This window comes from Protopterus annectens, chromosome 10.part0 (genome assembly GCF_019279795.1).
Source record: "Protopterus annectens isolate FY-2018-M chromosome 10.part0, PAN1.0, whole genome shotgun sequence".
Lineage (NCBI taxonomy): Eukaryota > Metazoa > Chordata > Ceratodontiformes > Protopteridae > Protopterus > Protopterus annectens.
Genome location: NC_056744.1, coordinates 790,004,354 through 790,023,160, shown reverse-complemented (window position 1 = coordinate 790,023,160; position 18,807 = coordinate 790,004,354).

Sequence of the window (18,807 nt, the reverse complement as noted above, 5' to 3'; positions counted from 1 at the left end):
TTTAGGAGCCCAAAGTCAGCTTTGGAGAAGTTTTTTCTTGGTGGTTACCTTTGTGGGGGGCGTGGGTGAGATGTGGATTTCCATGGTGATTAGTTTGTGGTTAGATCTAACCAGAGAGGAATTGACTATTGCTGTAGAGCAACGGTTACCCATGTTAGTAATAACCAGGTCAAGGATGTTGCTTCTTCTAGTGGCGGTGAGAATGAGCTGGTCCTGGGATTGGAATTGATGAATTCCAGGAAGTGTTAGGCCAGTATATTGGTGCATGAGTAGTTTTCCCAGTTGATGGAGGGGTAGTTGAAGTCACCTAATATGAGAGTGTTGGGTTGGACCTTAATAGTTTCCATGGTGCTTAGGAATGTGGCATGAGAGTCTTGGGATATGGTTGGGGACTATAGCAAACTATGACCTGAATCGGTGTCTTATCCAATGTTAGTTGTACCTGAAGTATCTCAGATGCGTTATGTTGGGCTACTAGTCTGGAGGTGTGCATATTCTTTATGAATATAGAAACACCACCACCTTTGGAGCTTAGATCCATGTTCTGGGGCCAAAAGGTGTGGAATGAGATATAGCCTGGTAGTGCAGGGGTGCTTTCTGCTGATTTAGACCAGGTCTTAGTTAAAGCACAAATGTCGATGTTCTCTATTTTGAGAAGAAATCAGGACATGATTAATATATTTCTCCTTGGTTTTTAACACGTTTCCCTTCTTTATTTTTTAATTCTCGTATTACCTTTCCTAATTTTACTATCTTGCATAGGTATGGTGCTACTTTTTTTGTTGTAATTAATATTTTTGCTTATATAACAATTTATTAAACTTATCCTGATTTATTCTATATAAGTCTTTTTCTTTTTCATAAAATTATTTTTGCCATTCTATCACATCTTTAAATATTTCTTGACTTAATATTTTGCATTCAATGTTTCTTTTTTCCTTCTCTTTTCTATATATTCCAAAAATACTTTTTTGTATTTCTTTTTGAATTGAATCCACCATATTGTAATTTTTTTTATAAGCGTCTCTCATACTGATATGTTGTTGCCATAATTTTGTAATTTATTTTCTTTCACCTGAATCTAACATTTTTGTATTTACTCTATTTATTCCTTGTCCTATTTTAATATATTTTAATATATTTTAATATATTCCTCATTTTCATGATTTCTTATCTAAATCACCACATGATCAGAGAACCCATTATATTTAATTCCTTTTGTATATTTTTTAGGCCTTCTGATATCAAAAAATAATCAGTTTCTGTCTTCATTTCATTTCTGTTGTAAGTCCAATGTTTATTTTCTCATATATTTAATTTTCCACTTTTCATAACTTCAGTAATCATTTTAACATCACAGCTATTCTTTTTATTTCTCAAATTGCAATTAAAGTCACCTGTCATTATTATATCCATGTTAACACAGACATAATTAGGTATACTTTTAAACATTGTTTCTCCTTTCTTTATCATGTGTATATAAAACTATTAGTCTATATACATATTTTTCCATCTTATATCCACCACTGTTATTCGACCCAGTTCTACTATTGTAATGTCTAATATTTTTATATTTTCTTGGCATAGTATACATGAATATGCCTCTTTGCATATATTCCAAATAATAGTACCTTTCCAAAGTTTTTCTGTTTGCACCCTTTCCTCTTCTGTTAGCATTCTAATGTTTTATAATACTATTACTTGAGCATCTACTTTAGCACAACACTATAAATACTAATTCTTCTCCTAATATTCTTCATACTGTTCATGTTCAAAGCTAATATTTTTTAGTTTTATAGAACAGTTATTAGATTATCTTCTTATCTCTTAACTTTCTCATTCTATATTGCCATTATATTCTTAAATATTCTTTTTCTTTCCCTAAGTCTCTTTCCTATAGAATTGTTCTTGCCTTTTACTATATGCCACTCCTCTTCACTTGTTTCACCTGTCTTTCTTTTTAATTTTCTTTCTCTGTCTTTCCCTTTAAATTTAAATACAATTTATATATTGTTCTTGTTGTATTGTGTGTCCTTGTATAGCACTCTTTTCCAGCTCTTTGTCTTGTATAATTTCATTTTTATTTCTAACCATGGATGTCCTGTATTACCACATTTTTTATAGTTCTTTTCACATTTCTTTGCATTATGACTTGTCTGACCACATAAATAACATCTTTTTTGTCATATTCATTAATGAAATGATCACTTTTTCCACAAAAATAACAAGTCTTTGGTTATCATCTGTACCTCACAAAACCTCTATTGTCATGTACATTAGTAATGCTAGGTATGTGTATCACATTGTCATTTTCCATTTTTAAAAATAATCCACATTTCCAGCCTCCAGTTCATAATTCTCTTTCACCATTTTGTCAAAAAATATTCTCTCAATTCTTTTGTTCCCACATCAGTTTTAAACTGAATCAAGATTCTTTTTTTTGTCTGAAAAAGGCTTGCACAACATATTCTGACCATGGAAAGTCTGCTTTCTTTTTTCATAGCCCCCCAAAGAATTTCCATAGCCTGACCAGTCACAAAAAGTTGCTTTGTTAATTAAAATAAAAGCTCTTACCTCTTCAGCTTTTACTTCCAGAGGTGTAATAACATTGTCCCATACTTCATATCTGTCCAGTCCTTTTCTTTTTTACTGCTCACCCAATCAACATATTTTTACTTTACTTCCTTCATCTCTGTCTTCTGTTAGCTCCTTCTTCCACTGTTTCAGCATAGGAATTTTTTCTGGAACCTTCTCTGGCTCTTTTACCTTTTATTTTTCTCCCTCTTCTATTTTTTCCACAATGTCACTCCAGTATACAGCAGTTCCACTTTCTGGCTCACTCTGGTTAATTAGCTCCTACAGATACACATCCCACAACCCTCCTGACTGGAGGGTTGAAATAACACATTTTCTGATGTTTCTGTCATTTCAAACAGATTTTTCTGGAAATTTTTTTCTGACTCCATCTCTTCCACTGCATTTAGCTCCATCTCCTTCCTGATCTCCTCACCATCAACAGACAACATGTTATTTTTCTGCTTCCACATCACCTGAAAACATTTCTGGTAGTGATTCCACCATGTGTTCTTCATTTTCAACACATTTAACTTCCAAATTGCCTTGGCTGTCAGCAGCCATGTTTTGTCCCTGTTCATCGTGCCTGCCTCCATTGCTGGACAAGAAACAGGAAGTCAGGATGAGTAACACTCAGTCTCTTCCCCCTACTGCAAAGAGTAGAGGTATTTTATTCATATATGTATAGCTTATGTACAATGCTTAATATTTACATATCTACATTATTTACATATACTTACAGACTTTTACATTTTATACATTGTTTTAATTGTGTCCCCCACCCTTTAGTCCACAACCAGAATTGCATTTTCTCCAAACTCTTTTCTACTTATTTACCATTATACTTGATTTCATTAACTCTTTCAGTCCATATTGTCCATATAACATAACAAATAATTATGTCCATTTCTTTTGCTTCTTTTTACTCTTTACCACCATAAAAACAAATTCAATTATATTCATGTTTATCTGTACTGCTTTTTTATATCCCTTTAAAATTTTACATTTACATATTTCATTCCATAAATCTTTTACCCTTATACAATTCAAAAACAGATGTTCAGTAGTTTCATATCACCACATGCATGACATATTCTTTCTTCCTTTTATATGGCATATTTGCCTTAATAGGCAAATTTCCTATGGACAATCTCAATAAGAAATCATTGCTTTCATGAATCTTTTTATACCATAGAAATCTCATTTTATTATCCTTCTTTTTCTCTATTTCTAAATCTTTCCATGGATTAATATAATTCTGGTACCGTTCTTTTTCTATTCTTCTCAGCTTTACCTGTTTTTAATTTCCATAATATGATTTTATTTTGATACTCTTTAAATTCTTCATTTACATCTTATTTAAGCCATTTACCTGCCTCCATTTTTCTCAAACTACTTCATATTTGTTTTTGACAATAATATCAATAATATTTTCTCCTTTAATGTAACATTTCAAGGCTTTATAGACATTCATTGATGCTGCATACACTATAGGATTCAACAATCCCAGTTGTCCTTGTTCTTTTTCATATATAATAGTCCTCACTTAACCAAATTCAACCTGGAACCCCATATAAAAGAAAATAATATGTTCATTAACTATTTTTCATATTTTGTAGGAATCATGTAATTATTTGTTATATAAGCAATTTTTCCTATTACCATTCTATTTATCAGGTGAGCCTTTCTTCCTATATGAAAATCAAAATAATTTCCAAACTAATGTCATATCTGTTATTTCTTTAAATAATATTTTTCATTGTTCTTCGACATACACATTTTGTCCAAACTTAATTCACAAAAACTTCTATAAAGTCTTTATTAAATTCTATGTCTTTTATGTTACCTATCATACCAAAACCTTTACTTTTTTATTTATACATAATCCAATTTCATTTAATATGTTTTGCTTTTCAATGACTGTGTCCATATATTCTTATCACTTGTGATTGTTACAATATCATCCACATAGGTATACATTACTGGTAATCATAGTTCATTCAGTATTCTATATCCTGCTTTATCTGTTGTTTTATTAATGTTGCTTACTACCATATTCATAATCAATGAAAATGTAATACTACTAGCCAGACATCCTTGTTTTTTTTCCAGATCTTATTTGAACCTGCTCACTAATCCATCCATTGACATTAAATTTAACAATATTTCTAGCATAAACTGATTTAATTACATGTATTATCTTTTACTAATTTTATATGCCTTAAAGGTATCCCATAATATTTCCTGTTGAATTCTATCATACGCTTTACTTAAATTTCCTATTGTAATTTTTGCATTAACATTGTTGTTTATATCGTCCACCACCTCTTTAATCATCCATAACAAGTCTTGGGCTCCTTCACATTTTCTACCAAATATAGTTTTCTCATATAACTTTCCCATTCTAATTGTTAATCTTTTAGTTATGATTCTTGTGAAAATATTATAATTGATAGTATTTAAAGTTATAGGTCTCCAATTCCTTATATCAGCTTTGACTCCTCTCCTCCATATAAATCTTAATAACCCCTATACATATTTCTTTATAATTTATTCCCTTTTCCAACCACTCATTCAATACTTCTACAAATTTAGCTTTTTGCCAATATTCCATATCATTATACAGACTATATTCAATACCATCTAAGCTTGTTGATGTCTTCATATTTCTGTCTTTTAGCACTTCATTTAATTCTTCAATACTTATGCTTTTCTCTAGATATATGTTATCCTCCATTTTTAATTTGCTTGTTTCATATTTTCTTTTGTTTTTTATTTCTTATTTAGTATATAAATCAAATACATATTTCTTAATGATTTCTTTTGTACCTTCTTGTGTTTTTACTTCTGTTCCTTCTTTATTATTTAACTCTCTTATTATTCTTGTTTCTTCTTTAACTGATTTCTTAAATTTCTTCTTTTATCCCTTGTAAACAATATACGTATATAACATCTTATTGATCTTTATTTTATTCTTTTCATATATTTCTTTTTCTTTAACATACATATTTTCTCTTTCTTCACTATATCTTGAAATATTACTTGAGTTAATATCTTATAAGCTTTCTTTTCTTTATTTCTCTTATTTTCAAAACATTCTAAAAAACATACTTTATTTTTTTCTTTAAAGCTAATCCACCATGTGGTCCAATTTTCATAAAAATCTGTTATATCCATATGATTCATCCATATTGTATATATTACTTTCTTGTTATCTTGTTCTAATTCTTTTTAAGCTACTCTTTTAATTTATTTTCCTATTTTTATATAATCTTCCTTTTTATGTAGCCTTATCCATATTGTTAAATGATCAAAAAATCCAGTCTTTTTCTCACCTTGCTGTACAATTTTTAACCCTTCTGATTTAAAAAAATATTCAATTTCAGCCATACTCTCATTTCTCCTATAAGTTCAAAGGCTATAGTCCCATATATATAATTTGTCATATTTCATGATTTCATTAACTGTTTGAACATCATATTATTTTTTCTGTTCATTCTTAAATTACAATTAAATTCTCCTACTATTATTATATTCATGTTAACACCTACATAATTTAATAGCTTTCTAAGCATTTATTCTCTTTCTTTTTTGATGAAATATACATATAAGGAAATAACTCTGAAAACATTATTTTCCATCTTAAATCTTTTATAGTAATATGTTTTAATTCCAATATTGTGACATCTAGTATTTAATGTCATATTGACATAATATGCATATGCCCGAGCACATTTCCTTTTCCATATTTAAAACAATAGTTCCATTCCATAATTTTTCTACTTGTCCTCTTTCCTCCAGTGTTAATAATCTAATATTGTCCAATATAATCACATTAGCGTCTAATAATCCACACCATTCTAATATGCCAATTCTCCTCTTAACATTTTTCATACTATTCACATTAATAGTTAATACTTTCAGTTTCTAAAAAGAAATGGGGAGAAACTAAAAGGGGCAACTCCTCCTTTACCTTTTTTATTCTCTTTAACTAACATACCTTTGTGTTTTCTTTTCATTTCTTTAACTCTTTTTCCTATAAAATTCTTTCTTCCTTTCACTATTTGCCAATCCACATATTCATCTTTACTTATATCAGTTTTTTGTTCCTTCCCTTTATTTTTGCCTTCTTTAACATTGGTATCTGTAATATTGTCTACCTCATTCGGATTTACTTTTTCTTGTGTTGTATTGTTTCTTGTTCCACATCATGTATAACATCTTCTACATTTTGTTACTCATCATTCTCATAATCTAATTAAACATGTCCTGTATTACCACACTTTTTACATTTCATTTAACATCTTTTTGCTTCATGCCCTGCCTGTTCACATACAAAACATTTCCTTTGGATACATTCACTAGTCAAGGGATCTTTTCCACAAAAAACAGGTTTTAGGCTGACCCCTATCTGTAACAAAACCTCTATTACCATTCACATTTATAACACTTTGCATATGCTTCTCACTGTTGTTTTCCATTTTCAATATAACTCCACATTCCCAACCTCCTGTCCGCAGTCCTCTTTCATCATAAATCTTTGCAAACAGTCATTAAATGTATTTTTAATTCAGCAACCTCTACTGTTCTAAACCGTGCCATTATCCTTTTTTTAGTTTGTCTGAAAATGCTTGAATAACGTATTCTGACCATAATTTCCTAAGAAATTCTGCACATATTGTCCATTTTCAAATAAGTCACAAAAAGTCTCTTTATTAATCGGAATAAATGCTCTTTCCTCTTTTGCAGAGACACCCAATGGCACAATCAATGAGTCCCAGATTTCATACCTGTCCTTTTTACTACTTATTTGAATGGTATACCCTTTCTTAACTTCTTTTATTTCTTCTCCATTTTCTTCTCCTTCTTTAACAGTTTGCATGCAGGTCTTCTCTTCCGATTCACTTTTCCTTCCTTCTTCTATCTTCTCCATTATCTCTCTCCACAGTGGTACTTACCCATTCACTGGCTCACTCTGGCATATTAACTTCTCCAAATAATCATCCTGCAACCCCTTGGACTGGAGGGTTGTAATAATGCATCCTGCTTGAGTCTCTGACTCACTTTCAAACAGCTTCTGCTGAAACATTTCTTTAGTGTCAGCTAGCTGTTCATCCACATCACTCAGCTTCACATTCCTCTTCTCCTCCAGTGCAGGCACATTGACAATTTTAGCATGCACCTCCACAGTCTATCACTTCTGTACTGCTTAACAGCCTCGTCATCAAGGTTTCTTCCTCCATTGCTCCTCTGGTTTCTCCAGGCCGCCTTCATGCCTAGAACAGAAACCAGAAGACAAAAGCATCACACTCAAAGCTTTCCTCTTAAGCAAGAGTAGGGGAAGTTCTACAATGCCCTCAATTCCCTAGCCAAAGTTCCCCTAGTAGTATAAATACTACCCGGGATCTCACCTGAAATGAGGCTACTAGCATAATGGAACTAATCTGGTTAACAAATGCAAGCATATCTGCTAGACCTACTCTTCTTAATCTTAGGATACTTCAGTAGTGACATTTTTCAGTCTCAGCATAAGTCAGTTTAGAGTGCTAGTGATGAGATGTGAGTGTTAGTATGTGATCCTCACTGTCATCGATTGAATTATGTGTGTCAAGTAGAATTTCTTTGCCTATTAGCATATGGCAGCTCATGCACTGTCAAAGAGGACCGACTCCTATAAATCTGGCAACAGATGGGATACAAGTAGGTTTTCTTTCCATTTTGTCCAGCTGGGTCTTGTATTTATCTTTGTCTAAGTGTACAAGATGCACTACTCATAGCCTGTCAAGGTGTGGGGCATAGGAAGAAAACTTAGCTAACTGAAAAGACAAATAATTCCGAGCACCTGAAAGCACTTGAGGGAAGCCTCACAAGCACATTGTGATAACAATATAGCTGGTACTGCAATGACTAATAATTAAAATCTCCTCACCCCACATAAGTGAGCTGTTATCATTGAGCCATTACATTTTCACATTGGTAAACTGTTGCAGTGTTTTGGCACTGACGAGACCAACCATGTTTGGTGCCTTCTGGATTTTCAGGTTTAGACATTTAACCAAGGTCCTACGTGTCTCACAAACTACTATACAAAATAGAAATAGATGATACATAAGCATTAATTAACCTCCAATCATGATGGAAAAATACAGATATATGCCGAACACCCTTCATTGTACAACTATGGAGCAATGCAATATATCTACTTATATAAAAAAGAAACTAAGGGCATCTAAACTAAGATCAGACATAAAGGGCTTCAAATCCCCGTTTCAAAAAAAAAAAAAAAAAAAAAAAAAAAAAACAGGCCACCAGTTTTGCTCTTTTTCTGTTTTCTTTATATATCTATATATATCTATATATATATATATATATATATATATATATATATATCTATATATATATATATATATATATATATATATATATATATATTATTCAAGTACAGTGTCAGTTAATTTTATGTGTCAAATTCATGTTTTGTATGAAACTTTCTTTTTCTTCTTGGTATTTCCTGCTTAATTACAAGTTCCAAGCACTCTAAATCTCCTAAAGGGACTAACACATCACTTTTCTTATATTTTACATGTAATATTTGAAAATCATTCATAACAGGAAAAGACTTTGCAGAGAAGTGTTCCCCACCCTTATGTTAAGAAAAACATCATCCATAAGTGCCTCTACAGAAACTGTTATTTACGATGGTTCTGCAATGCTTAATTCATTGGCTCCTTTAAACCTTTTATTATCTACTACTAAATTTCCCTTAGGGCAATCCACCCAGAAGTATTCAAGAATATCATAATATTTACACATCTTTTTACAGCTAATTTTAGAATGACCTTTCTGCCCCCAGTCTTCACAGATAAAATGTGGACACTCCCTCTTCAAGTCTTCAAGTTCCTTAAACAAAATGAAACAAACACTTTTTTGGCTGGCATACATAACCCAGGGCAAACCAACTAGCTTTTACATAAATGTAACTATCTAAAAGCATTATTCCCTCCTATCCCCAGTTTAAAAAAAAAAAAAACATTGACCTTTTATTTGCTTTTAGTTGTGCAGACTCTGACAACTTTTTAATAATTTGACTTTAACATTATGTGCTTTTAAATAAGTACTGCTTGTACATACTTGCACTTACCTCCATAAATTTAAATACAAGAAATAAACTGAAAAGGTATTCCGTGGTTCTTACAACTTTTTTCTCAAAATGATATAATAGTACTCATAACGTATTTTTTGTGCCTGATTTAAAAGGTTGCTGTGTGGTATACAAAAGGTGCACACTTCATGGTAACCTTTTCTGAATCTAACACAGCCCATCCACAGTCCTGGAAAACAAAGACATGCAGTGCCACAGTGGCCTGTCTCTGCAGCCATGCTAAATGCTAATAAGGCATTCCAGGGGGAGAGGTATATGCAAATTAGTCATGTGTTCTTCCTCAGAGCTGCCTGCAGGAAGACATTTACACATCACTCGGCTATACAGCTTAGCACTTCCACTTCTGGCTACTCACAGTAATGAACATAGATTGAGAAGAAACCTGTATAGCAATTTCCTGTGTGATAACTCACAATTTCTGTCATCTTCATATTGAGCCTGCTCACAGTGATTACCTCTTAGCGGTATAGGAGCTATTGCTTGCTATACTCCCTTCCTATCCCCAGTTTCCCAGCCGCCCCATTGTATTACATTTATAGGGCCTTGTCTCCATCCAGAATTCCATGTACTTCCCACCCCTCTTAAAGGAACATACACAGCTATAGACATTCCCTCAGTCAAATTTCCTCAATATCTAGTATTCCAGTTAACCAGACCTTAAGCTAACCTTAGCAACTTAGCTTATTTCTGAAGAAGTTTAAAGATAACTAAATTGAATGAAAGCACCAAAAAGAAGTGTTTCAGTGTTTCTTCCATGGCTGTTTTCTTGTTTTGTTGTTTAGTTCTTAGTTTTTTTATGTCTTTTGAAGTTTCTTATGCTAACCTTCCTTTTTCCCACTCCTACCCTCCCTCTTAAAACCAACAGACTCTCCTACTTTTTCTGTCACACATCCGTCCAGTACTACCTTCAATCTACTTCCTAATTTTCACAGATATTTTTTTCCTTTTACCTTCACATCATCCCTCTTATATGTTAGAACTCCTTAGTTTTAATATATATATATATATATATATATATATATATATATATATATATATATATATTTATATTACAGTTTATATTACATCTACAATGTTATTATTCTACACATTTGTATTATTATCGCTCACAAATGCTGCTTTCCTTACATCTTGCCAACACCTACCTCTCTATACATCTCTCCATACCCATCCCAGTCATCGCCCAAAGACTACATATCTCTAACTATTTATAGCCCCTAATCTCTTCTCCTCTGCTATGGTCCACATCTTTAAAATAAAGTATTGCACCCACAACAACATAAGCAACAAGCCTTTCCTTAGACCAAGGCTGAAATTCAAACACCCTTATATACACTCACTGTGGTCTTTTCACTTGAAAAATTGTTTATTTATTTGTCTTTCTTTGCTGGTAAAGTCCAACTGAGTAATATCCATTTTCAGCGGAAGCCAGAGGAGAAAAGCTCCATTTGCTTACATTACTAAGTTCCCATCTAACACAGAGTAGTTACATTTCTATTTACATTTATACACAAACAGTTGTCACATTTATACATATACATTCTAAGATTTTACAGATGTGCAAGTTACTAAAGAGAAAGAACACATGCAACTTAATGGATTGTATAGGCAGCAGTTATGTATAAAACTTATTTTGCTATTTCAGTAACAGGTTGAGAATATTATGTTTAAGGAGAGTATTTGGATAGTACTGTACAGTGAAACGTTTTAACCCTGTGATGAGGATGTACAACACTAGGATTGGTTAAGATGTTGTTTAAGCAGTGGTTTAAAACTACTGAGTTTGTTAGAGAGTTTTATTGGCATGGGGATATCATTTCAGAGTTTAGCAGCACATTGGGAGTAAAGCAAGTCTCCTGCAACATTATTTGACTTATTTGTAAGTAATAAGAATTTGTTACTAGAATGGAGGTCTCTTGCTGGACACCTAGAAGTTTACTGTGAGATACAGTTTCAATGACAGTATTATTTCCTGATTTTATGGTAAAAGATTGCTTTTGATTTTTGCAACTTCTTGAGGTGGAAAGCATTAACTTAGTTTTCTTTGGATTGAGTAAAAGCTTTGATTCTTTGAGCCAGGTTTCTACAGAGGAGAATTATTTTGATGCAATGTCTTTCAGCTTATTTATTATTGACACTGCACATATTAATGTTGAGTCATCTGCATACTGAACTAAACTAGCATGGTGAGTGGAGGTGTGAGGGACATTAATAAATATATTAAATAGTAGAGGGGGCATGATAGAGCCCCGAGGGACCCCTGTAATAACTGGTTGAAAGGATGAGTAGGCTTGCTGCCTTACAGACAGGGAACTAAGGAACCACAACAAGGAGTACTGTAAAAGTCCTATTGAGGATAGTCAAACAAGCAGTTGGTGGTGCGCGACAGTATCAAATGCCTTTGACAACTATAAGAACATGGCAGACACAAGCAGACCAGTGTTTCTGTGTTGGTTTATTATACTGGTAAAAATGTAGTAGAGCAGTAGTGGTGCTGTGTTGGGACCTAAAGCCATGTTATGTTTCTGAGAGCAGGTTATTTGAGGTTAGATATTGCATCAGCTTCATATGGATGCATTTTTCTAATATTTTGGAGTGAGGGGATCACTGTCGGTCTGTAGCAATTAAACTCTGTAGATATGCTGCCTTTGTGTAGTGGTATGATGTAAGGCTTTTTCCATATTGTTAGGATGTATCTTTCTGCTATGAACCTATTAATTAGTATGGACCCAGGGAAGGCTATGACTTCTGCAGCTATTTTTATGTAGTCTGATGGCAGATGGTCTGCAGCTACAGAAATAGTTTTTATTTTAAGGAGCAAATTCCTTATGAGTGAGGTAGGTAATGGACTAAATTGAAGAGCTGTGGGTGGTGTTGATTGGACAGGGGGAGAGTGAGGGGAGCAGATGTGTTAGTGTCTAAAAGAGATAATATTGATTGTATAAAGTAGGAATTAAAATATGTGGGGATAGAGTCTGTTGTATCATTTGTTTTTGGAGAAGGACTAGTGGTCTTGCTCGGGTAGAGTAGTTTATTTAGTGATGACCAAAAAAGTTTTGGTTGTTTATATGTTTGTCTTTTAGGTTGGTATAGTATGTTTGCTTATCCTGTTTGATATGGAGTTTTGCAAGGTTTCTATGATGTCTAAATTGCTGGAGGGCATTTTATTTTATAGCAGTGTTTCCAGGCTGTATCCCTTTTTATTGTAATTTTTTTGTTTCCTTTGTCAGCTGTGGTACAGGTTTGGACATTACTCCTTCATTATGTACTGGTGCTAGATTATTTAAGGTCTATAAAAATGCATTATTAAAGTGTTCTATAGCAGTATTTAGTGGCATTGTTCCAAGTACATTCCAGTTATATTTTTTACTGTTTCATTGAAAATACCTTTGCTGAAATTTGTTGTATGTCATACTTGATTATAGATAATATGTTCATCTCGGTTGTACTGAGCTCTAATAGCATATGTTGGTATGTGGTCACTCATACTATCTGAATGGCAGCCTACCTTTGTCAGTTTGTCTGGTTTGTTTGTAAAAATCCAATTAATGTTGAATGTCTCCCTGAAGTTTTATTGATTCTAGTAGATATAGTCATTAATTGCCTGAAGTTGTACAAGTTTATGGATTATGTGGGAATAGTGGAATTTATGAGTTACCAGTCTATATTTAAGTCTCCAAGTATCACAGTTTCATGGTTAATTTGTTGGGATATCCAATACAGGATGCATTCAGGAGTATCAATGTTAATCCCTGGTGGTATATAAATTGCTGTTTAATTTAATTTCTTGTCATTGATTTTTAGGAGTGTTATTAGTAACTCAGCATTGTTAAATTTGGATATTTCCTGTGGAAGTAATGTGATGGTTAGGGAATTCTTATAGATGATTGTGACACCACCTGCATGCTTGTTTTTTCTGTCATGCCTGAATATATTGTATCCTGGGGGATGTTATCTTATTATCATTTATTTCTTTTTTAATCAGGTTTCAGGAGCTATGGCTACACCAGGAGCGTATGTGGCAGGAAAAGCATGTATGTGATTGATTTTATTGCATATACTTCTTGGGTTCATATTTAGTAAGGTGAGTTTGGATTCTGTTTTTTGCTGAGATGTATTTGGTAAATGGTTTATTTTGGGTTTGGAAGAGATAGAACAGAGTTGGGGTAAATATCTCCGCTAATTTCTTGAATTGATATTTTACAGAGGGAAGAGTATGGTCAGTTATACTTTGGTCTTCATTTGATATTTGATTATAAACTTGGATGCTTAGTTTTAAGATATTTATAAAAAATAAATCAGATGTGGTTTGTTTGCAGAGATAGAGTGTTATGGAGAATGACAGGCTGGGTAGATGCTGATATTCTTTGTGAGGACTGGTTGAAGTCCTAAGTATTTGAAGGAGGTAGATTTGATAATTGGAGATAAAGGCTAGTAGAGTTAGAAGAAATAGAAAAATAATCTGACTTAGGGACATCGTATTTAACTTGGGTTTTATCTTTGTTGTAAATTAGGATAAAAATGTTAGGAGGGTAGTGGGTTAGTTTTAGAGATCAAATTTGATAGTTATAGGAGGCAAGGATTAAGACAATTTGTGAGCGAGTCTTGGGTGGGTGTTATTATTGGGAATAATTGTATTGATTGTTTTCCTACTGGAGGGAACAGATGGTATTGGTTACAGGAAAATGTGGGTGGTGCTGTGGAAGTATTAATTTAAGGTAAGGAGTGCGTGAGATTTGGGGGTAGGGTACAGGAGCAGAGTGAGCCAGAGCATTTGTCAGGGTGCATGAAGCAGATTGAAAACATGTCAAGAGACAGAGAAAAAATCAGTGACTTAATGTAAAAAACATAAATTTGCTGAGAGATAATTAAAAAGAACAATACAGTTTAAAAGGTCTCTGTGTTAGTAGATTAATGTCTTGGTTTTGATGGTCTAGGACACAGTTTTAGTAGGAAAGTTAGTCCAATATCACCTTGACCTGACTAATGGTGATAACAGTAAAAATTGCACCTGACTGAATGACTGTGTAATGTAAGGAGGTTTCTATGAACTTTGAAATGCAAAGTCCAAAACTTTACCTCAACTGCCACAGACCAGAAAAACAATGAGAAAAGGTATGGCAGAATTCAATAAATCAGCTCTGGAGAAATACTGGTTGAGAACTCAAAACATGGCTACACAAGAAGATAAATAAACTTAAGGAAGGCAGACAGTGGTCTGCTAAAAACAATGAACTGAGCACAGTTAAAGGAGAAAGTACCAATGGGGCTGGTGTGGTCTAAGAAATGGAGTTTCACTAATGACAGGAGGATATAAATAATGTGACTAGCAAATCTAGTAGACGTGAAGAAATATACAAGAGAAAGAAATATTTTCAGTAGTAGGAGTAAATGTTAGTGTCTATGAGGAAGGAGAGAGTAAAAGCTGACCAGCAGGATGTCAGTGGAGTAGGGTTAACAGACTATAAGTCTACTGCTTACAAACTAGGACAGTGAGACACTTGTCTTCAGAATAGTCACTATACAGGCTAAAATATACTCAGAAAAATGGATGCCTCTAACACTCACTTAAAGCACAAGGCTATTGGTGGTACACAGATAGTCCTAATTAAATGGTAGTTGGAGTGAATGGATTCAGACTGCCTATATGAATAAGATTTCTGTGTGTATACTTAGGTTTTGAATTAACTTAAAACAGAAGGCTAGAGGTGGTACACAGATTGCCATAATTAAATGGTGGGTGGATTGAACTGATTTGGACTGCATATTTGGGTGAGACTGTTGTGTGTATACTTAAGTTTCCAGTGAACTTAAAGCGCAAGGCCAGTGGTGGTACACGGTGTGATGAGGTGAGGTAGTGCCAGCTGTGCCAAGGGGAGTAGGGCAGTGCATGTGTAATATGTGCTAGTATAGCTAGCTGGCATTCTGTAAAGAATTATAAGTCATTTGAATATCAATCTGATTTCTATAGATGCTTGTGTTAAAATGTATTTGTAAAGTGGCTTGTGTTAAAAATGTATCAATTGTGGGCCCTGCTGGACAGAAAATAAATATACATGTGTGTCAGACTGTATTGTTCTCCAGTTCGATTCTTGGCTGGGGTGCCTTCTGTGCGGAATCTGCATGTCCTCCCTGTGGTCAAGTGGGTTTCCTCCGGGTGCTCTGGTTTCCTCCCATATTCCAAAGACATGCTGTAGGTGGATTGGACACTCTAAATTGGCCCTAGGTGTGAGTGTATGCATGTGTGTGCCTTCTGTGGAAGGTTGGGAGCTGGGCTAGCAACTCGACACCGTAAAACTCCACTGCCAGTCATGAGCAGACAGGTGATCTGCTGTGGCGACCCCTAACTGAGAAAAGCCAAAAGAAGAAGAATAAGTCAGACTGTATTGTTGTAACTGATGAAATGTATATATTTTAACACAGGATACTGGAAGTGAAGGGGGCTCAGCCCAGCTAACCTTAAACAAAATAGGCTGAAATTAAATGACTTGGTTTAAGCCATAAAGATTTTATCTCCCAGGTCTGAATGCAGCCAGAGATTCAATGTCTGTGAAAAGCCTGGGCTAGGATACTGCTGTATTGTCCTTAGTGGTGAACTAATTGCTACCCTGGGGTGAAAGAGAATGGCTTGTTAGTTTCTGTAGGAAGGGTGGAGGTCTTGGAATTGATTTTGTTTCCAGATACTGTACTAAACCTTAGCTAAAGTTCTATGTGTGTATTGTGACACATCAGTGCTAAATCCTGGCCCAGCTTCTAGTGAGAGGGTAGTGTGGGAACCACACAGTCAGGTGACCAACTATGACATCATTCTGTAGTCAGCACTGAAACTGTATTTGAATACTAGTGAGTGATGTGAGATGTGCACTTTGTTTTTGGACCTGACAAGACATTCATCCATGTTCATCTTGCCTTGCTTTAATAAGTAGCTAGAGAAAAGTAATTCTAAACTTTAGAATTATAAGAAATAAACTTACTGATGTGTATGCCGGGGTAGCCTATGACTCCCACATATACTAGCATCCATAACAAGAAATAAAAGATGAAGAAATCTTACCACAGGGAGATAACACATTAAGACTTGTCAGAACTCATACAAAAGTGGTGGGATGGTCATCATCAACAAGAATACTTTAAACCTCTCTATGTCTCATTAAGCCCACCCCCACTATTCATTGTTGAAATAAATGTAGTATCCTTGCAAATTAATGTTCACAAAAGTTTTTGCATTGTATGAGCTTAAATTTCCCCATTAAGTAACATAGTTACCGATGAACAACTTCTCTCCTGGGCATCAAGCAACATATCAGTCAAGACAATCATTTTAAGAGACCTGAAAATTAATTAGCAAACTATTGATAGTAGCAGTCCATCTAATTTCATTAATCTGTATGGTTTTATTCAGCTTATTTCAACTCCTATAAGACATACCACAGTCTGGATTTTCTCTAATGCCCCAAACAAAATCCACTCACCAGGTGCCTTACTCAATAACTTAATTGAACACCTACCCATCTTTGCAAAAAGACACTATAAACCTAATCAAAACATCATCAATATGACCTCGCTCATAACCTCTACTTATTTAGTAATTACCAATTCATTGTGGCACTAAAATCAGTCAGTCTTCCTTAACATGCTAAATGAGTTAGCCCCAATGAGAACCAAAATAATTTAATCAAATCCAGCACTCTGGCTTTCAAAATGTACTAAATTGCTAATGAAAAAGAGAGAGACATAGACTGGAAAAAAAGTAAGCAAGTTAAAACCATAGATTCTCATCAATACTATAAACATATCAGAAACTCTACTAAAATTCAAATCAAAACTGATAAAAAATACTATATTAATATACAGTTAGCAAGTTATAACTATCCCAAAGCTTTTAGGATTACAATAAATCAGCTGCTAAAACCAATACAACGTACACCTACTTCCTCTAAACATGCTGACAATAGAGCCAGTGAATCCAATACCCAATTCAGCAATCTCTCTTAATAAATCCTCAGCATAGGCAGACACAGGTTCCTCTCCTCCCTTGTTAGCCCTCAAACCAGTCTCAATTTCTTTAATCAGAAAACCTTTACTGATCCTAAAACATATCACCCTTTGCCCTATAACATAGTCTCTGAGTACTTAAAAATTGCTGGGATGCCCTAGCTTTTCCTATCTCTATCCTAATAAACGGGTCTATATTAGATCACTGAATGCTTAGGTAAGTGAATGGTGATTAATCAACCCCATATAAGTGAAAGCTTACAAAACCAAACTGTCAGAACACCGAATTTTTTTCCAAGGGAAAAAAAAATCGCTGTTCCAACAAAAAAAAAAGAAAGCACATTAAAACATGAGATTAAGTGGAGGGCTTCACCCCCCTACTTAAATATACCCCCCTACTTAAATATACCAACTCTGAGACTGCACTACAGTGCTAAAAATGGCAAAGTACCGAAGCGGCCAAGCAAATTCTTTCCCAGTGAAAGAATTCACTTACATGCCGCTTTGATATTTTGCAGTTTCGGTTTTGTCAGTTCGACCAAGACGCATTCTAAAACATGCGTCTTCGGTCTGCTGATAGGAACCCCAATAAACCACCCCATCACCAGAAGCTATGTTCCAATCCCACAGAAAAGGTTCTACATTCTCCATTTCTGTACAGATGGAAACTCTAATGAGCTCTCAAATTACAGGCTTATAGCTATGCTGTCTCCATGCTCACAAATTCTGGAGTGTATCCAGTCTCAACACTACAGCTTTCTCACTGACAACTGCCACCTTTCCCCTAAGTAGCACGTTTCATCCTTTCTGTAGTACATGTACAGCTCTCTTTAGTTTTATATCATCTGTAAACTCATATCAAAACTCCAGGAGTTTAGTCTCAGCACGTTTCCTAGATTTATAAAAAGCTTTTGACATGGTATCCCACCAGAAATTGTTTCAAAAACTATCTTGCCTAGGTTACATGAAACCTCACTATCTTGGGTCTCTAGCTACCCCTCAAATAGGAAACAGACACTAAAATGGCAAAATTACATCACCTCATTCCTTACCACTACAGTAAGTGCCTCTCAAGG